Source organism: Toxorhynchites rutilus, chromosome 2 (genome assembly GCF_029784135.1).
Source record: "Toxorhynchites rutilus septentrionalis strain SRP chromosome 2, ASM2978413v1, whole genome shotgun sequence".
Lineage (NCBI taxonomy): Eukaryota > Metazoa > Arthropoda > Insecta > Diptera > Culicidae > Toxorhynchites > Toxorhynchites rutilus.
The window spans coordinates 343,055,339-343,081,685 of record NC_073745.1 but is presented as its reverse complement, the minus strand read 5'-3'; the positions used below and the strand labels follow the sequence as shown (position 1 = coordinate 343,081,685).

The 26,347-nt window shown below is 34.3% G+C and overlaps 1 protein-coding gene across 7 annotated transcripts in view; it reads right to left on the bottom strand.

The window, feature by feature from the left end:
• The window catches only part of LOC129769411 (guanine nucleotide exchange factor DBS), a 179,943-nt gene that overhangs the window by 66,525 nt on the left and 87,071 nt on the right, over positions 1-26,347 (bottom strand). Inside the window, exons 1-2 of one of the 7 annotated variants that reach the window (XM_055771685.1) lie at positions 14,358-15,435; positions 8,713-9,156 (exon numbers count right to left, since the gene is read on the bottom strand). The exons of 1 other annotated variant lie outside the window; for it this stretch is intronic. The gene's annotated coding sequence lies outside the window, so the exon portion shown is untranslated. Of the gene's footprint in view, positions 1-8,712; positions 9,157-14,357; positions 15,436-26,347 lie in introns of those variants that run through there. 5 more of the 7 variants (XM_055771680.1, XM_055771681.1, XM_055771683.1 and 2 more) reach the window with 5 other exon arrangements.

The following is a 26,347-nucleotide window of genomic DNA, read 5'->3' as shown; positions in this document are numbered from 1 at the left end:
TCCATTCTAACTCCGACAACTCCGACAAGGGGATTCGATGCATGGCGGGCTAACGCTGCATTTATAGGAAGTCTTCTATATCACAGTAGCTATACTGACACATATGATAATAAATTGCACATGGCTCCAATCAGCGATTCTCGTTTTCGTTAAATGGAAATATCATGTTCCTTGTCAAATAACGCTCAAGAAACCCACATACATTCGAATGTTTGTTTTCCGGTCGGTGTTAGCCAACAAATGGAAATGTAACATCAAAATGCCAGCCTAAGTTTTGACGTGATATTGTTAACCTTTTCAACCCGCTTTTTTTCTTCTCTTACCCGCCACAGTTACTGATATTTAAAAGGTTTCTTAGCCCGACCATACCCTTCCCCATTCCCCCTGAAATGGAATCTCACTTATCACTCTCTAAAACCCCAGACTCGCTTTTCACTTTCTTTTGTGTATATTATAGCATCAACTGTCGTCATCATCGGGCCCCTATTACCTCACTTCAGCACTTGTGGGAAAAAACGCAGCATCTTCTCTAAGGAAAATGTAAGCAATGTTTCTCTTCTCACTTTCTATTCAATACGCCCGCCTAAGACCGAAGAAGAGTTTAATTTTCCCATCGCAGCCCACAGCCCGAGTTTTCGTGCGGTTTGTCCACACAGAAGATGATTTGTGGAAAAGACACTATTGAATACCGGAGCTATTTAATGGGAATTGTGTGATAACAAGTGGAGAAAGATGTTGCACAATAGGTTCTGCGGGGTTCTTATTTTCTTGCACCTTGATAGTTTCGATAGATTGAGGTTCAACCCACGCAATTCCTCTTGCTATTTTGATCATCATCCTCTCCTACGTCCAGTTCGGACGGCTTCCGCCATAATCAATAGACGGTAACGTCGATGATTATAGCTAGCCGGGGGTGTGTGAAGCTGGCAAAAAACGCCAACCAGATAGATGGGAATAATTATGATTACGATACACCACACTACCCGGGCGGCGGTAACGGTTATGTTAAAATTGCGCAAGTGTGTTGTCCGATTCATCGGCTGATTTTTCTCTGCCGCTTCACGATCGAAGCTAGAGGATAATCATCCGTGATATACTCGTATGAGCGATAATGGTTTTGTTACGTTTCAAACTCGTTCCGTCAGAGAGCCAATGAGGAAGTTGACACGTATTACAAGATTGATACGTTGATATTCAATAAATTTTGAATTGGGTTGCTGGCAAAAAACAACACTACCCGGTAACAGCTTGTCGGAAACCGTTTGTATTTTTTTTATTATTTAAATTTGCTGTTCGAATGTGCTATCTAAATCATTGTGAGTCACTGATAAACCATTGTATATGCTAAATGGGCAATTTCACTGGTGATTCAATTGCGGTTGTAAATGCAATAGACTATTCTAAACTTCCAAGATCGTCCTGGAATTTATTTTAAGCATTATTTAGTTTTTTCAGTTTCATGTATGTCATTCGCTTTGAAATGTTTTAGTGCAGCTTTCATTGTCCTTTTATTGAAAAGAAAAGCTACACAATAATTATTCCCTTTGTAAGTTTGTGATCTGGTTTCGCGCGATATTCATCAGATAATCTATATATATATATATATATATATATATATATATATATATATATATATATATATATATATATATATATATATATAAAAATTGATTTCTGTCTGTTTGTCTGATTCTTATGGACTCGGGAACTACTGAACCGATCGACATTAAAATTGGTATGTAGGGGTTTTTGGGGCCGGTGAAGGCTTTCGTGATAGTCTGAGACCCCTCCTCCCTCTCTAATGGGGGCTGCCATACAAATGAAACACAAATTTCTGCATTACTCGAGAATTAATCAAGCAAATGAAACCAAATTAGGCATACGGAGGTTTTAGAGTGTAATAAATGATTCTATGGTGGTTAGATCTCCTCCCCCCTCTCTTAGGGAGGGGGGCTGCCATAGAAGTGAAACTCAAATTTCTGCATTACTCGAGAATTAATCAAGCAAATCAAACCGAATTAGGCATGTGGAGGTTTTAGGATGCAATAAATAATTTTATGGTGGTTAGATACTCCTCCCCTCTCTCTAAGGGGAGGGGGGGGGGTTCTTCTGCCATACAAATGAAACACAAATTTCTACATTACTCGAGAATTAATCAAGCAAAAGAAACCAAATTAGGCATATGGAGGTTTTGGTGCAATAAATGTTTCTATGGTGGTTAGGTACTCCTCCCCCCTCTCTTACGAGTGGGGTTGCCATACAAATGAAACACAAATTTCTGCATTACTCGAGAATTATTCAAGCAAATGAAACCAAATTAGGCATGTGGAGGTTTTAGGGTGCAATAAATGTTTCTATGGTGGTTAGACACTCCATCTCCCTCTCTAAGGTAGGGGGAGGGGTCTACCATACAGATGAATCAAAAATTTCTGCATCACTCGGAAATTAATCAAGCAAATGATACGAAATTTGGCATGTGGAGGTTTTAGGGTGCAATAAATGATTCTATGTTGGTTAGATCTCCCCCCCCTCTCTTAGGGAGAGCTGCCATACAAATGAAACTAAAATTTTTGCATTACTCGAGAATAATTCAAGCAAATGAAACCAAATTAGACATCTAGAGGTTTTAGTGTGCAATAAATGTTTATACGGTGGTAAGATACTCCTTCCCCCTCTCTTAGGGGGACTGCCATGCAAATGGAACACAAATTTTTTTATTACTCGAGAACTAATCAAGTAAATGAAACCTAATTAGGTATATTGAAATTGTAACGGAGAAATATGTTATTTGCAAGTGGTTGAAAAATCTTGAACGAGAATTGTGCCTGAAAATAATCCGAAACAGTCAGTTTCGTTCCTTACTAAAATGATAACCGAAGGAACCGAATTGAATGAAATCTTTTCTTATTTTGACGTTAATAATTTTTTACATCCGTCGAATCTTTGTTCATCCTTGGTATGTCTACAACTTATTTTTTTAATATAATAGAATAACTAAACCTTATTTGAAAAGGTTGAGAAATTGAACATTTTGCTAAGACAATTCTTGTCAGATGGATGTTGTGGGGATAGATTTTCGCCAATCCTCGATAACAAACACAATATTTGTTCCTGTGTGCTTCAAGCTAAAAAAATCATTTATTTAGAATTAAAAATTATCTTCATAACGCATTGACTTACAAATCTGGTGTACTATCTTTCACGAAGAAATAGAAAGAATTATAATTGATTTGTACTGCTTTTGTTTTGTTTCCGTTCGAATTGGATTTTATGGATCGAAAGCCGAGTAAAGTCGTCTACTCGTAACGTTGCATCGCTATAACGCGGGGTTCTATTGGCACAGATGTAGTGATGGATGTATGTGATTATCAGTTGATAGAAATTCATACATTAAACAAGTATATATCATCTAAACGTAAAACACGAGAAACATTCTATTATAAACGATCATTTCTTATTGAGCCTAGTCGAGAAGTCAGCGTTGCTGTCCGCTTTTCCATCGATTTCTTCTGGGTATCTCTATTCCATTTCTGCAACGAGATCATTCTGGATTTAAAAAAAGATTCTCATTCGGTCCAATGTGAGACAAAACCTACATAGATTTCTATCTCCGTTCAACAACATATAATAACAAGGATCACGAAGAGAAAGTAAGTGTAGAGGCCTATAGGGATTTTGATACATTCACGAGTAAAATATGGGGACAATACACTTTCACTATATGTTAGGTACACAAAAATAGAATAGAATAATCTCATAATTCGAAATCAAACTGCCAATTTAAAAAATAAAGTGTTCGAAATGTCAATCAAACCTATAGGAACATTGAAAAAAGTAAACCAATACACTGCTAGAAAAACCACTCAAAAATTAAATTTCAAATTTTTTTTTTATATTTCAACATATTTTTGTTTGACTTTGACGAAGTCTGACAGACAGTGGAGCTTGAGCTTGCCCCTCGGAATACATTAAAGGCGTGTTATTTGGCTTAGGAAATCTCAATTATGTACTAATAAATGACGCTAGTTAATGCATACGTTGAGACGGCAAAAGTTCAACAGGTAACGTTAACGCCATTCAAGAAGAAGAACTTCATTTTAAAATGAGATGTAATATTATCACGCATGTATGCAACAGTACCAGTGGTTATGTGGATAGCGTGGTCGTGTAAAACAGCCTTGCATTCCAGCCTGCCATGGTTCGATCCCCGAAGACATCATTTTCCCAAGCTGACGTTCAGTCTGAGAGAAAGAGATGTCTGTTCGCTCCCCTACACACAAACATTTTAAAGCGTTTGAAAAATGTGCTTTTATTTATCATTTCACCCTTCAGTACACGAAAAAAAAAATTTTTTCTGACGAAGATTAAATGTTTTCTGCCAACGCTAGTTTGGATGTATAACTAAACATTCTCGAGATATAACCTGTTTCATATAATTAAAATCATGTTTGTGATATTTTTATTGAGAAACCTCAATCCTAATGTCCAGCAGCAGTATGTATTTTATAATATTTTAGAAGAAATCGCTTTCTGTAGTAGGAAAAATGTGTATGTACCGAGAACAATCAGAATCAAGGAGTGCGATGTGTCGTTTAGTTTGTTTACAGTGTTCAATTTTGTCATTCCACACCAAGCGTATTTTACGATTTTAGCGATGGTTTCAATATTTCTCAGAAACTCGATTGTTTAATGAAAACATTTGAAAGCGCTGGCAAAATGCCTTTCAGCGAAGGAAGCTTTGTTGATACATTTGAAAAAAATGTTTGAGGATGGAGAATAAAAAAAAATTTACATCAACAAGTTCCTTTACAACTTGCTGTAATTTTTGTTAAGTTACAGTTGTTTATAATTTATCAAATACAGCAAAAACCCTATTTCTTATCTCTTTCAAAAACCAATGAAAAAAAAATATTGAAGGTTATGCCCAAGTCACGACCGCATTGTTGACGTAGGACTGCGCTGTTGTTTCATTCAATTCGCTTGTTTATAACTTCGGATATTATGTTGAAATGCTGCCAAATTTTAGAAATAACTGTTTAGTAGAAACCATTCTCATTCTCTCGTTCTGATTTTTTTTTGTAGAACCAGTTGACGATAATTGCCCTCGCAGAACAATACACAAGCTGATCGCATGTCGCACTTTATTTCATATCAATGCATTAAATATTTTCCTCGAACGCTATTCCAGTGGCCTCTTTCGCAATCAACATACTCCCAGCTGTATCGATATATTATTAGCATCTCATGAAAACAACAACTATGACAATACTTGCAAGTATCAATTATCACGGCGTATTTCCCCATGTTTTTTAGTAATGCTTCAGTGGAATCGCACCTCTAGACATCGTTCGTACAACATAAACCAACCAGCACCAAACAAGCGTTCAACATAGCATGCATACAGAGCTATACATTGATGTATGTGTAGCGACTATGTAAGTTATCACCAGACCCACGAAGCTATAATTCGCTAGCAAATAAACAAAACACCCCCGGCAATCATCACGCGAGCAGCGTGCAGAATCCCAGAGCACATTTTCTGCTGACTCAGATCAGCGCATATATTCTTCGAATCAGAGACGATAGCTTTAAGTATACAAATCAAAAATGTAAACCAAATCGTGAAGAATAAAGTTCAGTTTTATCGAGAACTCCGAGTAGAGCGGTTGGTTTTTTTTAAAAAGCCGAAATACCGCATGGAATCATAATTTGTATACTGTCATTACAAACCAAACCGATATAATGGTTCTCAGATGTCTATGAAAAGTGGTAGTTTTGTTCTTTATTGCAAAATATTAGACCCGTATTTTTATATTTTTTCATTAGGGTGCCCATTTCCATTTTAGGGTGGTCCGTAAAATCAATTTCTTCACTTTTTCCTAAAAATGATTTTCTATAAAAACTCATAACTTTCGAATCATGGAACCGATTTAGATGAACGACGTATCAAATTGAAGCCAATGAGCTAGTCCTTCATTATATTTTATTTTTAATTGCAAAAACGACGAATTTTATTCTCGTAATTATTGATTGTAACCGTTTTTTTATTGTTTTCATGGGTTTGGACTAGAGAGCGTTATATTTTTTCAAAGTTTTTTGTTGAAAGCTGAGGATTTTGTACATAACATATCTCGATTTCAGAGATGCTATATTTTCGTTTTTGAGATATGATTTTTCAAAGTTTCATTTTTCCCCTTTTATACAAAAATGACTTTTTGCAAAAAAATCATATCTTTTGAACTACTGAACCGATTTAGATGATCGAAAATAATAACTAAAAAACGAAAAAATAGTCCCTCTGATATCGAAATATGTTATGTAAAAATTTTCAGCTTTCCATACAAAATATGAAAAAAAGCGCCTTCTATCATTAACCGAGAAAACTATAAAAAACTAACTCAATCAATAACTACAAAAACAAAAATCCAAATTTGTCGCAAATGTTATATTTTTTTTAAAAGAAAACTAACTCATAAGCTTCAATTTGATATGTCGATCAACTGAATCGGTCCAGTAGGTAAAAAGTTAAATTTAAATTGGTTTTTTGAACCATCGATTAACTTTGAAAAATCATAACTCAAAAACGAAAAAATAGCAACTCTGATGTCGAAATATGTTATGTAAAAAACTCTCAGCTTTCAAGAAAAAATATTAAAAAATATAGCGCTCTCTAGTCCAAAGCCATGAAAACAATTAAAGACGACTACAACCAATAATTACCAAAATAAAATCCGTTATTTTTGCAAGTTCAATATTCAAAAATAAAAAAAAGACTAGCTCATCATCTAAATCAGTTCAGTGGTTCAAAAGTTAGGAATTAAAAAAAGAAGTCATTTTTGGGAAAAAGTGGAAAAAATTAATTTTTTGGACCACCCTAAAATGGAAATGGGCACCCTAATAAAAAAATAAAAAAAAAACGAGCGACAAAGAACAAAATTACCACTTTTGACGAAACATGTGATGACACAAAACAGGCAGAACAAGCGATGGAAATTGTAATGTGCAGTATATCAAACAAATCATAGGGAATCTCCGATTCGTTTGTTATGTAAATCGTCAAAATCCGTTCGCGGCAAAAATAGTTATTAACTTTATCTTTATTTCATGAAAACGTGATCTGTTTTCTGATTTGGCACTCTCAATGAAAGACGTAGCCATACGTCATAAAATTCTTGATTTCACCAGAGCATCGTTTCGACCTCGTACAGAGTTTTTACAGTATCCAGAAGCGTCGATCGATTTCCTGATATATTGATAATCAGCTGCAAATGGTAGCTTCTCATTCCCTGGAACATATCACTCTGGTAGAATGTCGCATGTGATCGTTATTTTTTAGCAAATGAAAGTTGAATGAACAACTGGATTTGTTATTGATTTGGTTAGACATATTTTTCTGAGTCTAGAGAAGTTTTGTCCTTTAGGTATATACAATTGTTTCCAAAAATTGTGAGAAGGGTGTTACGAAAATGGGAACTAGGTAATTTTGAAATGATATACATTAGGGTGCCAATGATTGTATGGGAAAAAATTGACCCTAAAATTTCAAAAAGTTACCCAATACAAAATGTTCACCACCTCGAAAAAACACCTTATGCCAAATTTCAGCTTAATCGGACTTAAGGGAGTGTGGCACAAAGCGGTCAAAGTTTGAGTTTTTTGAAAATCGAAAAATCACCCAAGGGTGTAGTAACGGAAATAGGGGGTTTCGAAATTTTTGATGCCAAATGTCTTAAAATTGCATGAAACGTCGAGATCTAGTGTCACCTCTAAATTTTTTTTGTCAAAAATCAGCAATCAGATTTTTTTTTTTTCGGAATACGAAAAGAAAAGTATGGTTTTGGGTGTCAATAAAAATAGTTATCTCGATTTTTCATTCGGAACTCGCTACGAAAAGTTGATTTGCACGATAATATACCCTATGCTAAATTTTAGCTCATTCGGACTTCATTTACTGGTGTCTCAGACGTTAAAATCTGAGTTTTTTGAAAACCGAAAAATCACCGGAAATCTGGGTTTAACAAAAAATTTGGTGCCAAATATCTTGAAAATGCATTACTTGTCGAGATTTACAGGCGGAAAAACGCCCAAGTGCAAGAAAAAAACATTTTTTTAACAAAAAAAAAATCGATATAACTATAAATCTCGACGAGTAATGCAATTTTAAGACATTTGGCATGATTTTTTTATATACTAGTTGCGCTTTACTATACTATTTTCCGCGCGTGTATTTCAAAAGATAGTATAGTCACAAATGTAAGAAAATCGATATTCCCAATAAAAATAATATGAAAGATTAATTTCATCTTTATTATGCTTTATGTGATTCGAGCTTCTTTATACGTAGTTCGTAGATGAGTTAATGGAAGTGAGAGCAGCCGATTTCATTGGGTGCATATTGTGTTAATTCACTTGGGATATTTTAACACATAGCCGCTATTATTAAATTGACAGACCGGTCCCAAGGTAAGTTACAACGAAAACACGTTCTAGTATATAGTACTCCAAGTTTAAAAAATGTGTGCCGCTGGTTCCCTTCGCTGAACTCTTTCTACCGAGCATGTTCCACTTCCTAAGCCCACTGAACCCGTAGGTCACAATTGTCCGCAGTCGAAAAGTAAAACCAACCGTTCTTGGCCCACTAAACGGCAATTTCTCATGCTCGCTCGCTCTTTCTTCGAAATGGTAGCAATTTTCTTTGGTTACAAAACATACCTTCAGCTATGATTCACTACATTTCCAACCAGCCTTCAAATAATAAACACCCCTTCCTGCCGAGTTGAAGTCGTCATGTTTTCTTTTATTTTCCAGTTGCCTTTCCAGTGCCTCGAGTAAAACCTGTTCGAATTGGATCCAGTTTCTGTGTTTCTGTGCAGCCAAAGCCCAACATTAACCTTGATTCCCCGCGGGCAGCCACCACTTTTAGTTCCCCTGCTGATGCACACACGAAAATACGGTGCTTTTAATATCTGCTATTAATCCACCATCAATTAACCGACAGATTGTTGTTATTTTTCCGTTCGTTCGTTCGTTACAACTTTTCACTATACACACACAATCAGTTAATTGAATCGATTCCACTGATTCAAACTGTCAACACAAAAAAAATGTCTAGCCCAACTTCCGCGGGTTTCGCACAGTCACGCGAATCACGATCACCTAATCGACACACAAAAAGATTCAATCATCATTATCATCTACGAAAGCAAAAAAAAACCGTTGGCTATAATTTCGACTGATCTCTTGCTTAATTTCATATTTTCTCGCGCTGATGGCGTTTTATCACTCTCACATATTTTGGGTGTTACGTTCACTTGTTCTTTTTTCTTCTCAGTTTATCACCGAAACACACCGAAACGCAATTAGACACACTTTAAATGCGATTTAAAGCGAAAGAACAGATACCAAATGTTGGATCTAGCGAAACGAATTTCGATGCGGTTTAAAGCGAGAGAAGAAGCGTTACTTCAAATAGCACACAATACTTGAGTTTCCGTTAGTGATTTTATGATTCTAAGGTGAGCTCCGATGATTAGCTGTTAACTGTCCGTTTCGTCATGGTAGAACGAGGTATTTGTTGATGATGGTTCAAATTTCAAATCATTATTCAGTTGATCTTTTTTTTGCGATGTTATGAAACTTGATGCTCAAACCTAGAAACAATCCCTCGAACCCATTCTACATCGGTGAAATTTCTCTTTCCTTCAAATATTTGCCGACAAAGGTTGACTTTTGATAAGGGTTTCGAACTATGCGAATCCAGATTGTGGTTTTTTTACCGAAATGTACAATTTGTGAGCGTTTGTTCTATATTTTTACTTTCTCTCGTTTTTGAAAATCAATATTTTTTCTGAGCTCAAGGACAAAGAAAACGGCACATGAAAAAATTATTCCAACGCTGGAAAAAAATTCGAAAACGATGAATTAAAAGCTTCACCCGAGTGAGACTCGATGAAAGACTCAAAAACACTAAGAACTTGCAATGTTTACTTGAACAACGATTCCTATTCACCTAAAATTATTGAGATTCATGCCAAATTGGCATTCGAAAACTTAAGAAACCGACATGTGTCGATGGTATGAGCTTATCAGAATCAAAGACGAGGAGATAATTAAAACATGCCGTGTACTACAAGAAACAGGTAAACTCGATTTATAGAGCGTAAATTTTTGTTGTTGTTTTTTATTTAACAATGGTCTGAACAATATAAATGAAAGAGTAATATAGAATAATTTGAAAGAAAACAACTGATTTTTTTGTGTTTTTTTGTATTGAAACAACACAATATGCTGATTTTTTTTATTAATTCCGCTTTGGAATCTGACTTTTCTTCTATGAATTAAAGTTGATCAACATGTTGAGAGGATTATATCAAAAGCCCTAAAGAAGAGGAGTTTCTTACGTCGAATGGGCAGACCAGTTAGGCACTGTTTTTTCCCAAAATCGAATGAAAGAAAATGTTGGAATATCTAGCGCAAATATTTTTACCTTGATGTTTGTAGGCGTGGTGAATAAGAATATCGGGAAGAAATAAAAAATCGATTCTTTTCTGTTTTCTTTTTTTTTCTGTCTGTGATTTTGTGGACTAGCACAATTTTCTGTTAACCAACTCAATAACTAATTCAATCAACTTTATCGCCAGCTTTCATTTGGTTCCTAGAAAGTTACTGTAGGACCTTTCCATACAGAGATATTTCTGTTTGAATTCTTCGTCTTTGATGATGAATAATTCAATGAATGGTGATTGCACCGTGAATCAAAAGGTAGTTTTGAAAAGTCCAATTAATCCTGTATAAGGCTAATCTATTGTTTTGTCGACAAAAATCATCTAAATTTTTCGCATTGATTGATAAAAAATGCCAAAAATCTGTAATTTTGCAAATTTACTGTAAAGTAAGTTATAATGTTTTTTTCCACCCGATCGATCAAAGTTTGGAGTAAATTAGAGGAGTGCCTACTTCATCGCAAATTGTGCCAGAAGTACAAAATGCCATGCGTATCCTCGAAATGAAAAATTCACATTTTTTGTTTTCATGAGTTTGTATGTGTATATGTGGGAATGCGTATGTATATGTGTGAGTATGTCCACTCCATGCAATTCTCATACCAACAAATGGCATGAAAACGAAAGATACGAGTCGTTTATTCCGAGAGCCCGCATAGGATTTTGTACTTTTGGTACAATTTGCGATGAAGTGCTCCTCCAAATTTCGATCGATCGGCTAGAAAAACGGCTAAACGTAACAATATGAAACGTTCACAGCAATATGAAACGTTCATATATCCTTGTACAGAACTTATTGGAGTTTTCAGAACTGCCTAGTCCAGAAATCTTTGAACAAACAGAAAGAAATTTGTTTTCTATTGCTTCCCGATATTTTTGTCCACAACTACACACACCAATATAAAAATTTGTTCGTGAAATATTCCATAGCTGTAAGAGTTTAAGCTTTAAAATGATGGAAATCCCATTCCCATGCGTTGATTTTTCACGAAGCTACACTGCTATTCTACGCATAGTTGTCCCATGTTACTTTTTGACAATTTTCGCTTTTCAACATTTCAAAAATCAACAAAAAGTTTGACTTCGCGCTCTGTTTCTTTAATTTTTTTGTCGAGGGTATCTAGAAGAAAGGTTCTTATTAGTACATATAACTAACCATCGCAAGTGTACGGATAGTTGGATTTGAGATGCCTTTATTTCGTTGTGTTCGTCCCCACCCATATTAGGATGACAGGATAAGTTGAGGAGCATGATAAAAATAAATATATATATTTTATTTTTATATATAAATTGATTGAGCAAATGACAAATTTCATGTCGACTCGACTAATTATTTGCAGTACGATCTCAGATTCCAGAGAAACGTTTTGGGTGTAAAGACATTGGTCATCTAAGTAACTTTCCATACTTGAAATCTCATAAAATACACTACATTTTGAAAAGGGCCATATTTTAATTCTTAAATTTTTACGAAACAAAAACCCATTCCTTAATAATTGTGGTCTTAGAAGGAAATGAAGTTTGATTTTTTATTGAAAAATAAAAAAATAAATCGCTGAAAAGAAAGAATTTAAAAATTAAAAATTAATTTATCTCAAAACCGGATTTTAAGAATTACATGAACAGCCCATGCAATAACCAAGTTACTTCTACAAGGAAAAAGTACTTCTAACAACAACATTTTCATGTTTTTTTAAATTACGGTTAATCCTAATTCATTCAATTTATCCAATATTCAAATATGGTCTTTTTTTCGAAGACGCCAACTTTCAATATCTTGTTCTAAATAGGAGAAAAAAAGTTCGCAGAACGTGTCAATCGTGATAATTTACACACAAAAATATCACGAGTTAAATATTAGTAGTAATTTTCCAAAGAAAACATGAAAAAGATTGAAAAACACTGTTTTCTGCTTTCGATGTATGGGTGACTTCTATGGGCTATTCACATTTTTTTCAGAATTTAAACAAATGCCTTTTTGAGAAAAATAAATCTAGACTTTTCAATTAATTGTATCTGTTTTAGTGTATTTTTCAAGAATTTATTTCGATATTTTTAATAATATTCAAATAGTTTCCTCCATTTCATTCATTAACAAAAATTTTTGAAGAATCTTATAGTGTTTGTGATGAAATTATTTTATAAAAAAGTAATAAAAACATGAAATTACAAAAAAAAATCAAGCTTAAAAACTATAGAACGTAAAAAAAATTAGGTTAAAAAATGAAACGTAGGAAATTATTTGGGCTTCCATTAGAAAATATCACAATAAAAAAAATAACACTGAAAAAATTAAAAATTTAAATTCATATTTTCAAAAACTTTTTAAAGAAATCATATGAATAGCACATACTAGAGGGAACAAGTAATCCATACATCGGAAGAAGGGGAACTTCTACAGGAGAAGATTTTTCCTAACAATACCTTTTTTATTTTTCCGTTGAAAAATTACTATTTATGTTTTACTCGTAACATTTTTGTGTTAATTATCGCGATTTATATGTTCTGCAAATATTTTTCTGTTTAGAAACATGTCAATATTTTACAAAAAATGTTACGAGAAAAACATATTTTTTTAGGAGTCTTCCTGCAAAAAATGCCATATACTTCAGAAGCTATAAGAGACAGAAAGTTGACGTCTGTGACAAAAGTTCATATTTTAATACAATCTAAAATTTTCCGGAATACACTTTATCGCTATCTTGACTTTAAACAAAATTAGGATTAGTTATAATATTTTCTAAGAAAACACAAAAAAGTTGTTGTTAAAGAAACTTTTTCCTTGTAGATTTGACCATCTTTCGATGTATGGACGACTTGTCGAATCGCACTACGAACTGCTGCCCCATCCAATGTATTCTCCAGATTTGGCACGTGCTAGTTTTGTATTTTGATGTAAATTTTGATTCCCAAAATTTTTGTTTTTTTTTGTAAGCACTTATCGGACTGCCCTCGTATATACTTTTTAAATAAAAAAAGTTTTAAAAAAATGCATTCTATTTATTAAAATATTTCTTTAGCGCACATTGAAAAAATGCTTTTTTTTAACAATTTCCTACATTGAACAAAGTTTTTGATCAAGAAACTTTCGTAAGAATTAAAGGGAAAAAACTTTGTCCCTTATCGAAAAGTTTTTTTTTTTGGGAATTCAAGTATACAAAGTTAACAGCCCAGCATCACTAGTTTTAGTTTTATTAGTACTCTGAAACTCTTTCGATGCGAAATAAAATGCCCTGATTGTATTGTTAATGGCAAGTCTGAAGATACGCGTTGACCAGTGCAAGTAGCAACAATCATTTTTAGAACATGAATCGCTCATCAAAATTTGTACGGCTGAGTTACGGTCACTACCGTGAATATATTTCAGTGTATGTTTTCAGTTCCTTACACTTTACTTTCTTCGCGAGCACATTCCCATTTAATTCATATTTTGCATCACATTCGAATCTCTCCAACACTTCAATACACATTTAGTCAATTCACAATTATTTAAAATCAAGGTGACACGAAACTATAGCCATCGGTTCGCCGATAATTCGATTCCACAAAATCAGCACATCATCCGAGTGCCACATTTTCGTAACAATTTGAGCATCCTTGGTTAACGGATTCCACTCAGTTGCAGCAAATGCCGCAAAACTTCTCATCATCAGCGGCAACTAACTAACATATAATTGGCACCAAACATTACACAATCGGCATCCTTCGCGCTCGAACTGCGCTCAATATTCCATCTCATGAAAATTTTTTAGCCAAATAGCGATTGCACACATACACAATCCATTTTTCCCAACGCATAATTCGTCTCTTTGTTTTGGTTCGCAGCAGATTAAATTTCACTTTCATGAGAGACACCTTTTTCCTTGTTTGCACCTTAATTATTCTCCGTTTGATAAGACACAGACTGCACCCACCAGAAGGAACATTCTTTACAGTTCACTGATCTCCACTTAAACAGAAGACGGCTTTGCATCGCCTCCCGGAGCCTTCAGATCTCCGGTACACATTCAAGATCGTTCACGTCAGATATTCACAATTAGCTGCCAACAGCTCGCGTACTCACTCACGTGTTTAAGCGCAATATATGGTTTTTCAGCTTTCTGCCATCAAATGGTTATTCACACGATCATATGGAGAATTACATCTTCACACGTATTGCACACCGAAACGTATTGCGTGACGATCGAATCGTGGAGCTACCAAATGGCACCCCAACAATATCGCAGCAGACTGCGAACCCGACGGAGACACGACAAAGAGTGCCGAAAAACGCGTGCAACCTGGCGCAGGTACTGGGACTATACTAAGGTGGCCGCATCAAGCGCGAGTGCAGTCAAGCGAACGATACGATCGCCGCCCCAACGCCGTTCCAACCTGCGCAGCAGCTGTCTTGGGGGATCGCCGCGTGTCTTGGGGACAACACAGCGTCTGAGAGAATGCGAGAGGATGGACACATGAAACTCTCTTTCTCTGCGGAGCAGATGGTGTGGAGTTCCAAATGTGACCGACAGGCACGATCGTACAGGTTGTGAACTCTAAGCCTACTCTCGGGGTGGCGATCACCTGGATTACCTTGCTCACCTCTTTGAGGTGAGAGAGCGAAAACTAGATAACACTTTCCTCGCTTTTTATTTTGGCTCGCTTGTTCGTCGTGTGTTGTGCGATTCGAGCTTGAAGGAGTTCATTCCGATCGTGTCCGTATATTCGAGTAGTTCACGCGAAACCACTGAAGCGGCGTCGCGAGGAGAGCCCATCATTTCGGCGGTTGGAAAATTGCCGCTTCATTGGGCTGCGGGTTGTATACACTTCCTTATTGATGGATGGATGGATGGATGGATGGAACGTAATTAGCGGGTGTGTAGTGGTAATGGTCTTCAACGAGTTGCACTTTCGATTTTGGTTGTCTGATTTTTTTGTTGGTGGGTGCATCGCCGTATTCGGGTTCGAAAGGTGGTCAACATTCACCGATAAAGTTGGTTTTTAGAGGGGATTGAACTACTGTTTCCGGGATCTCTGTATATGCTCGTTTGTACGGCAGAGGCGATCGTTGTTTTAGACAAGTTGATGAATTTGTCGACCGCTGGGCTACGAATAGATTGTTTAACCGGTTCATTTGAAGGAGCTGGTGAATGAATGTTAGAATGCTTATCACGAATGTCATATTATTTGACGCCTGACGGATGATCACATTTGAAGGATTGTTACCTTCAAAGCTAAATATTTTAGAGTGCTATTAAAGAATATTAAAACCACGGTATGTAAATTAAAAAAACCATAACTTTTGCTTTCTAAATCAATGCTGAGAAGTTTAAACAGAATTGATGTTTTTCAATGTTAGATTTTCAATAAAGGGTGTGTCACATCAAATTGCATCACAGAAAAAACGCTGTAGAAATTTAATTTTTAGGAATTATATCTTCAGCTTTCGCTTATAATCAGGTAAGAGTGTATAGATCACGTTGGCCATGCTTCACTGTCAATTTTTCGTAAATTTGGAAAAATGTCGTCGAACGAAAAAGAGCGTCGTGAATTAGTCCTGTGCACTCATTTCGAGAATTCGGAGTTGTCACATCGGGACATCGGTAAGATGATGGGAATCGTCCAATCCACGGTCAGCAGAGTACTAAAACGATACTTCGAGAACCTAACCATCGACCGGAAGGTGAAGAACGGCAAAAATGGATGCTCCGTCAGTGAAAAAGATCACAAGCGCGTAGTTAAGCAGTTTAGACGTGATCCGAGAAGTTCGGTCCGGGATGTCGCCAATAAGCTGAATTTGTCAAGTTCATTCGTCCAGCGGACCAAGCAGCGGGAGGGCGTGCGTACATACAAGGTTCAGAAGGCTCCTAACCGCGACGAAAGGCAAAACATGGTGGGGAAGACGCGAGCCCGGAAGCTGTACACCGAAATGCTGACGAAGCCGCATTGCCTGGTAACGGACGACGAAACCTACGTCAAAGCGGACTTTCGTCAGCTGCCGGGCCTGTTGTTCTTCTCCGCAGAGGACAAATTTAGCGTTCCGGAGAAGATTCGCAAGCAGAAACTATCCAAGTTTGCCAAAAAGTACATGGTGTGGCAAGCGATCTGCTCTTGCGGAAAGCGGAGCGCCCCCTTCGTGATGACCGGCACGGTAAACGGGCAGGTTTACCTTAAGGAGTGCCTACAGAAGCGCTTACTACCACTATTGAAGCAGCACGAGGGCCCGACCATCTTCTGGCCGGATCTCGCTTCGTGCCACTATTCAAAGGACGTGTTGGAGTGGTACGAAGCCAACGGGGTCACCTTCGTGCCAAAGGAAATGAACCCGCCCAACGCGCCGGAGCTTCGCTTAATAGAGAAATATTGGGCGATTATGAAGCAGGCCCTCCGGAAGATCCCAAAAGTTGTCAAATCGGAGGCGGACTTCAAGAGAAAATGGATTTCTGTTCAAAAGAAACTACAACCTGACGTTGTACAGAACCTTATGGACGGGGTAAAGAGGAAGGTGCGAGCATACGGGCTTGGGCTCGAAGTATGAATAAAAAGAAAATGCCAAAAGTTGTTTAATAGTTTTTATTTTACTGTCTAAAATTTTCAAAAGGATCGGTCTACTGAGCGAATTTCTACAGCGTTTTTTCCGTGATGCAATTTGATGTGACACACCCTTTATTTCTAATGTCAACATATGAAAATTCAATTGATATTAGAAAGTCGTGTTCTGCCATTGCATATTTTAAACTTTCTGAACGTTCAGTTCACTCTTCTTGAATGTTTGAAAGTCACGTTTTCTGAAATTTGAATTTTCTGATTTTTAAATTTAATTAATCATTTTAAATTCTTTGGAATGTTGAATTTCAGAATTTTATTTCTGATTTTCATATGTTTCTAATGATTAATTTTCCGAGTTCTTTAATTATATAAAATTTGAATTTCACATTTTGTAGATGTTTAACTCCTGACGACTCCAACTTTCAATGAATGCTCTGCCTTTTTCGCCGATATAATAAGAGCTAAATTAAAATCAATTGAAGAGGCAGACATAATTATGGAAATCCGCATCTATTTAAGTTAGAACATAACCTTTTTCATTCTTTAGAAAAATGAAAAATTGTGCCAGCAAATTGAAGTCACATAAAAAGGACTCCGGTCGTCGATGTGCTAAATTTCTGAACTTTGCATTGTTTGAACTTCATATTTTCAGAATTAAGAATTTCAAGATTTGTTTATTCTCTCAATTTAGAATGAAAATCGGTTTTTGTTTTAAAAATGTTGATTTTCGTTTTTAATTTGCTATTTCTAGTTTTTTTTACATCATGAACTTTATGTGAGTTATAGAACATTGAATTTTTCTAATTTTAGTTTTTTTTTCTTTTGGATTTTATGAATCCTTGAAAAAACCTTGTGAATTGGATTTTTTTTATCTATAATTTATAATTTATAGTTTTTGAGCTTTGAATTTTTTGAATTTCATTCCAGTTTAATTTTTGCTTCATCAGTTTACTTCATTTTCGATTTCACTTAATTTACTTTTTTCTGAGTTTCCTTTTTTTTTTCATTTTGTAAACTATTAATGTTTCAAATTTTGGTATTTTCTCAAACCACGGATTTTTCGTTTAGACATTTCCCTGTAACTCTAATTTGATGTGAATGTTGTTTTCTTTAATTTTGTTTTAGTTCTTCATATTTTTAAATTCATAAATTTCCAAATTTTCAGAATTTTTGGTTTTCATAAATTCTAGTTTCTAGAATTTTAGCAAATATCAACTTTCTCTAAATTAAGATTTTTTAAAATTATCGCGGAATCCCAGGAATTTAAGATTTGCTTTTTTATCTTAAATTTTAGTAGTTCCTAAGCTTTTTTGTTTTATTTTCCATTTTTCTGAATAATTATTTTTGGAAATGATTTTCTATATTACGGATTTGAATTTTTTATGATTTCTCCTGATTTTTCATAATTTTTTATTATTCTTCCACCTTTTACGATGTTTCAATCATTTTAAATAAAAGTTTCAGGAATTTTAATTTCTTTCAACCTTTTTATTTTTTTTATTTTTCGAATGTTTTTCAATATTTTGTAATTTTTAAACATTTTCAAATTTGTTCATTTTCTTCTAACTTTTTTTTCAGGTTATTAAAATTTTATTTTTTTCCATTTTTTAAATTTTTGTTTGAAACCTTTCAAATATTTAAACACTGAAAATTTTGAAAAAAATCTGTCAGTCAGTCAGTCAATTCAAATTTTCCAATTTTTTTATATTTTTCTAATTTTTATTTGTTTTCTAATGTTTTGAATGTCTCAATTTTTTCAATTTGTTTCAACTTTTCGATTTTTCAATTAATTTTTTTCTTGATTTTTGTTATTTTGCAAATTAATGTTTTTTTTATTTGTTTTTATTTGTCAATGTTTTAAATTTTCCGATTTTGTTAATTTCTTACTATTTCAATCTCTCCAAATTCTTCGAATAGTTGAAATTATGAAAATCTTTAAAATGTTTTCAATTTAACATTTTTTTTTCAAATTTACAAAAAATTCAAATTTCTTTAAATTTTCCTAATTTTTATATTTCTCTAATTTTAATTGTTTTAATTTTTCTTAGATTTTCTAAATCTATAAGTTTGTGTATAAATTTCATATAAATTTTGACATTCCATTTCGAATTTTATTTACCATATTTTTTCACAGTCTTGATTTAGTACAATCAAATTGATTTTTTTCAAATGTGTAATTATTTTTTAAGTGAAATACCTATTTCATTTATAACATAACGTTTTTATTATTCAAGAAAATGTAATGACGTGTGTTCGGCTGACAACCGCTGACCGACAACAAATTGAAGTCACATAAATGTGACTCCGATCGTCGAACTGTTTCATTTCTAAACTGGGAATTTTCTGTGCTATATTTTATTTTCTGAATAATGAATTTTCTAATTTTAATTTTTGCTCTAATTTTTTTCTTACTCAGAATGTTGATTTGGTGTTTCTAGAATTGTCTTGAATACTTGGAATATTTTTGGGAATTATGGAACATACGGATTTCAATGAATAAGATTTTTTGTAATTTTGTATTTTTTTTTCACGAATGCTCGAATCAACGTCGTGAATATTTAGTTTCTGAATTTGGAATGTACTAAAGCTTTCGAAATTCATCGAACTTTGAAATATCGAATTTTATAAATGTTTTTTTCAATTGAGTGAGTAATTGTTTGAATTTTTTTGTTTCATTAATTATTATTCTTTTAATAATTCAATTTTAAAAATTTCAAATTTTTCATTTTGTTGTAATTTCATTTTTTAACTGAGGAACTAAAGAGCTGAAAATGTTATCTTAACTTTATACAACGTTCAGTTCGTTTAAAGATCATTTTCTGATCTAAATCTATAAACTTCTTTTTAGAATGTTGATTTTCTCAAATCTCGATCTTTCAATTCATCTTGTGAATTTTCTGATTTTATGAGTTTAGAATTTTTAGCCTTGTCGACGTTTGGCCGGTCCAGTTGATGGGGGTGGGCACCTTCTGCTTCCAAGCTGCAACTTTCTCCTCCACCGTGTGGAGGCGATCTGGCGTAGTGGTAACATCCATGCCTCTTACGCTGAAGGTCACGAGTTCAATTCTCACCTCCGACATTCTTCCAAAAATGGAAGTAAAAGTGACGAACCAGCCAAATGAGTTGAAAGTCACTATAATACAGTTCAAAAAAAATCTCCATCGTCTGCAGATTGTAGTTGAGTTGGTACTCCGCTTGCGTCAAGTGCAGAGCGCCGTATCCTCTGTCAGAGGCGCAGATAGCCAAGTATAGCGCGTTTTGGTTGGCGCGTTCTGCGAAGAACTCGCGCAGTTGTCGTACCTGGGCAACACAGAGTGCGGCTATGTCGACGATTCCAAGTCCCCCTTCTTTGCGTGGTAGAGAAACTCTCTCCAGTGCCGATTGAGGATGGTGCATTCCGGCCTCTTTGAATGCTTTCCTAATCCTCTCTACTTGACTACACCAAAACTGAAAGTCAGCAGGGGAACCGCGAATGTATTGATCGCGACCTTGTTCCCCACGTTGAGGAAAGTCCTCAGGACACAGTTCACTCGACTCAAGAACTTTTCTCACAGCTTCGTCTTGATGTCGGAGTGGCGAATCCCGGTGAGCTGTCGGAATCCAAGGTATTTGTAAGATTCGCCACGAACCATTTCTTGTATCAACTCGCTGTCATAGTCCTCGTAGCCTCCGGATTCTGTGAGTTGTCCTTTCAGCAGATGGACCCAGCGGCACTTATCGAGCACGAACTCCATACAGATATCGTATACCGTACTGAACTTCGTCTCGACACATCGCTTGCTCTCTTTCTTCTGAAGCTTAGTTCTCTCTGCATCTGCAGCTTGATCTCATCGATTTGCGTCTGGGAGAGCATATTGTTGCGTACAATCGCTCTACGCCTCCCGTTCATCGCGTTTTGGTCAAGCCTTCCCCGAACATTGTTAGTATTCGAGGGCGACCGCTCATGTCCGTCTCTAAAACAGTGCAGATGTAATAGGCGCGGATCACGAATTCGATCATTTCGTGTGTCCACATGAACCGTCGCCTAGTGGTACCCACAAGTGTGGACGACTGTCGTCTGGCAGTCGCAACACGTCTCGTAGGCGCAGCGTTTCTTGGGTGATGTCGATGGCTGCTGTTTCCGTGTGGCGGTAGCTCTTCGGGTTGAACCCGGCTGGTGGCCCGCTCTTGCACCTCGCCCTCCAGCCGCTGGCCACTCGCTCTTATGCCCGTTCCAGGACCAGCTCCAGTTCGGGGACCCTCCTCGGGCGATCGCATTCTGATGATTCTTCTCGAACGTAGCTCCATGCTATGGGTGTATCTCCTTTGCCCGGGAGACAGCGGTTTGGCAAGGTATATTAGAGTCCCATCTTGCCAGAAGAACCTTTTCGGGGCGCCGCCCCTAACATGAAATTCAGAGGCACCTCTAAGCCTCCAATGGACCGTGATGCGTTCCCCGGGAGCGATATAGCGCTCTGACTCGCTCGCACCCCCTCACTTAGCCATTTTCGACACGTTGTTTTTGTTTTTAAAATATCTTTGTTATTATTTTTCTGATCATTGATCAATTTTTAATTTCTTTCAATTTTAATTTTTTTTCTCAAATTTGACTTAAAACTTAAAAAAATTTTTTTTGCAATTTTTTTTTAAATTTTGATCGAAGTTTTAAATCTTCCTATTATAATTTTTTTTCTATTTTTTAACCTTTTTTTGCACCTTTTACAAAGTTTTTGTAATATTTTTAATGTTTCAATCACAATAGGGTTAAGAATTTAATATAAGGAATCAGTCTGTGGAATTATAACCAGGCAATTTTTTAGGCAATCCACGTTTAATTACTCTTGTCATTTGTAATATTTTCCAATTATCAAATTAAAAAAAATATTCAAATTTTTAATTTTTTTAATTTCACTTTTTTGAAATTTATTTATTTTCCTATTTTTTCTTATTTTCATTTTTTTTTATTTTGATCAAAGCTTTTTCTTCTTAATTTTAAATTTTTTCTTGTTTTACCACTCCAATTTTTTTAATTTTTTAAAATAAAAAAAATCTTTTTTACTATTTTGTTAATTCTTTCAGCATTTTCATTTTTTGTTTATGTTTTTAAATTTTCAAAATCTTGCTATTTCTTTAATTTTTACTAAATTTTCTTATTATTTTAAAAAACAATTTTTTATTTTCCTCTTTTTCTTAATCTAATTTTTTTTTATTTAAATCATAGCTTGATTTTATTTCTCATTTTCAAAATTTTTCTTTTCTTACTAAAGGTAAACTTCGATATAACGTACATTTCACTTTCAAAATTGTACGTTGTATTAAATTGTACGTTATATCGAAGTATAATAAAGTACTCACAAACGTAGTCTATAACACATTATTGTGTTGCTGTTTTAGTAAAGTCAATGAATAACTTCAATCAGAAGACGAAGCCAGCCTTTCTCATGATGTTTCTCTTCGTACTGTTGATTAAAGCATGATTCATTTAGAATCCGAAATTACAAAACCAGCTGGATTTCGGGATTGATTGAAGGTACAAAACTTGTTTCAGCATCACAATACAGATAATTCATTGTTCTATCAGAAAAAAAAAATTTTTTTCCTCTACACTTTGGAAATGTGTACGTTTTATCGAGGTAAAATGTACGTTATATCGAGGGATCGTTATATCGAGGGATCGTTATAACGAGGGTACGTTATATCGAAGTTTCCTTGTATTCCATTTTTTTCCCACTTCTTTCCAAATTTTTGAAATTAAAAAAAAAATAAATTTGTAAATTTTGTAAATTTTGTAAATTTTGTAAATTTTGTAAATTTTGTAAATTTTGTAAATTTTGTAAATTTTGTAAATTTTGTAAATTTTGTAAATTTTGTAAATTTTGTAAATTTTGTAAATTTTGTAAATTTTGTAAATTTTGTAAATTTTGTAAATTTTGTAAATTTTGTAAATTTTGTAAATTTTGTAAATTTTGGAAATTTTGGAAATTTTGGAAATTTTGGAAATTTTGTAAATTTTGTAAATTTTGTAAATTTTGTAAATTTTGTAAATTTTGTAAATTTTGTAAATTTTGTAAATTTTGTAAATTTTGTAAATTTTGTAAATTTTGTAAATTTTGTAAATTTCGTAAATTTTGTAAATTTTGTAAATTTTGTAAATTTTGTAAATTTTGTAAATTTTGTAAATTTTGTAAATTTTGTAAATTTTGTAAATTTTGTAAATTTTGTAAATTTTGTAAATTTTGTAAATTTTGTAAATTTTGTAAATTTTGTAAATTTTGTAAATTTTGTAAATTTTGTAAATTTTGTAAATTTTGTAAATTTTGTAAATTTTGTAAATTTTGTAAATTTCGTAAATTTTGTAAATTTTGTAAATTTTGTAAATTTTGTAAATTTTGTAAATTTTGTAAATTTTGTAAATTTTGTAAATTTTGTAAATTTTGTAAATTTTGTAAATTTTGTAAATTTTGTAAATTTTGTAAATTTTGTAAATTTTGTAAATTTTGTAAATTTTGTAAATTTTGTAAATTTTGTAAATTTTGTAAATTTTGTAAATTTTGTAAATTTTGTAAATTTCGTAAATTTTGTAAATTTTGTAAATTTTGTAAATTTTGTAAATTTTGTAAATTTTGTAAATTTTGTAAATTTTGTAAATTTTGTAAATTTTGTAAATTTTGTAAATTTTGTAAATTTTGTAAATTTTGTAAATTTTGTAAATTTTGTAAATTTTGTAAATTTTGTAAATTTTGTAAATTTTGTAAATTTTGTAAATTTCGTAAATTTTGTAAATTTTGTAAATTTTGTAAATTTTGTAAATTTTGTAAATTTTGTAAATTTTGTAAATTTTGTAAATTTTGTAAATTTTGTAAATTTTGTAAATTTTGTAAATTTTGTAAATTTTGTAAATTTTGTAAATTTTGTAAATTTTGTAAATTTTGTAAATTTTGTAAATTTTGTAAATTTTGTAAATTCTGTAAATTTTTTGAATTTTTTGAATTTTTTTTTAGTTCAATTTACATTTATATTTTTGGAATGAACGCGTTTGTCAAGGTGTAGCTATGTTGTATATGATACGTTAAAAGAAATATTAATTCACACGAACCATGGATCATACCGACCCATCTTCAAGAATGACAATGGATAATTATCGTGTAATAAAAGGTCTACGTAAACGAGCAACCCAAGGTAATGTCTCGTTGTAACTCAGAGTGAGTAATTCAAAGAAATCCACAAACAACACCGTAACTCATCCATCAACAGACGTTGTTGTCACATTGGATGCGAAAAATAACAAACAACACATAGTAAAAAGGAAGAATGCGACCATCTGAGGCAAACATCGGGAGAAAATCGCCCTCAACCCCCATCAAGTCATTGTTTTACCTTCCAACCCAGACTTCTCATTCAATTAGATACTTGTGTGTGATAAAATCCCGCCCTGCCATTGTTTAGCTTTTGCTTTTCATTATTACTTCTGATCGAACGCAACTTTCCACAATGAACTGGTCAAGTTCATAACTTTAAATGTCACAACGCATAAAAAAAATTTCTCTCTTACCTCACTGCACACACACAGTTGGGAAGAAAATCGAAAGTGGTATGTGGATACGAAACAAAAAAAAAGATGACGATGACGAACGTGAGATAAGATTATTTTGAGTTCGAGTTACAGAATAATTTTTCATCGAGCGCCATTCGGTTGTGACTTTTCGAAATGGCTTTTGATGAAGTGCTTCTTCTATGTTACGGGTGGTCATTGTTCATCGACACTATACAAAACTGAATCAGATGGAATTTCGTGTGGCAAATTTCAATGTTTGTAGTGAAAACTTGTTAAGTTTCTACGGATAATGATGGGATTAAAAAAAATGTTTATTTGAAAAAAACTAACAGTACCGAACATTATAATTCACCACAGGAAGACGTCAAGATGTAAGACATTGATTTCCGCCAGCTTTCTCCCGCATAATTACGTCTCCAAAAATAATTTCAATTCAAGTGAAGTTGTTTGTCCCTCAATTCGATATGCTCCAAATTTGCGGCTAGCGTGCAATAATGTGTGGTTACTCTTGTCGTGAGGAGTTGTTGATGATATACATGGTGATGACGGACAAAATGAATGGCTTTCTCCACCACTCTGTTTTCGTTTCGCAGTATGATTGACTTCCTAACACATTATTGTTCATTGCTGGTTTTAGAAAATTTCTGTACACATTTCAATGACAAATGTCGAATGATCCAGCTGATGGATGGCCGGAGAAGACCAGGAGACACAACGTTGATTCGGTCCGATGGATTCGAATGATCGCGCACTTGATTCGCTTCGTAAGATAACGGGAGCTATTTATGTGGTTACTGAAACCGGTAGGTGGGTGGTGTCACTGGGACTTTGAGTGACATAGTAACATACTGTCGTGAATGAACGGACGCTAACGCTTTACATTGAAATGTTCGTTCGTTAAATTCTTATCATCGTTCCAATAACAGGATAAAATTGACAAATTGTATAAGTTATTCCCACATGCCTTCACCTACTTCAAATATGCAAGACTTTGTTATGACCTAAGCGCTAAATAAATAACATTTTGACCTCGTGCTGTACGCAAGATACTCCGAACACGGCTAAACATGCTCAATTATCTCCAAAGACCTCACATTAACCAACCCATACACAAAATACAACCATTATCATTTAGGAGTTCATGTTTGGTTTGGTCCTTCCACCGAAAACGGGCTCGATATGACGCAACAACCGAAAACAACTTTGCAAACCGTCAGTCAATCTTTCGTTGTTGTTGTTGTTGTTGTTGTTGTTGTTGTTGTTGTTGTCGATCCCAAGTATAGATTCTCGTTGTTCATCGACTCCATATGCGATCAGCTGTGAAAGTTTCCATTTTTATTATTTTGGGGGGAGCGATTATCTAAGCTCGAACAAAGCGCGCGGTTTGTCATTTGTGGCGTGATTGAAATCTTTCGATTCCATTACGTGGTGAGCCTCTAGGGAAGGGGCGCTTCATGAGAGTTCGGTGGCTCAATTCTGTAATTATCACTCGAAGGGATCTCGCTCTCGGGGGGCAACTGGATTGTACGCGCGGGATGCAATTAATTATAGTTGTTCTGCTTTTGTCATCCAGTTTAATTATTTTTTAATTATGTTTCGCGTTGATCAGTTTCTCAATTTGTGAGTTGTTCGGCGGTGATTAATTGCCTCTGCCCACTCATTAATCTTACAAAGGATGAAGAAAAACTGCAGATTTAAACATTGCTCATATTGGTCAAAACAAAAGCTTATGTTCGAACATAAAACCGAACAAAATATTGTATCACTCCAGTTCATCCTCTCG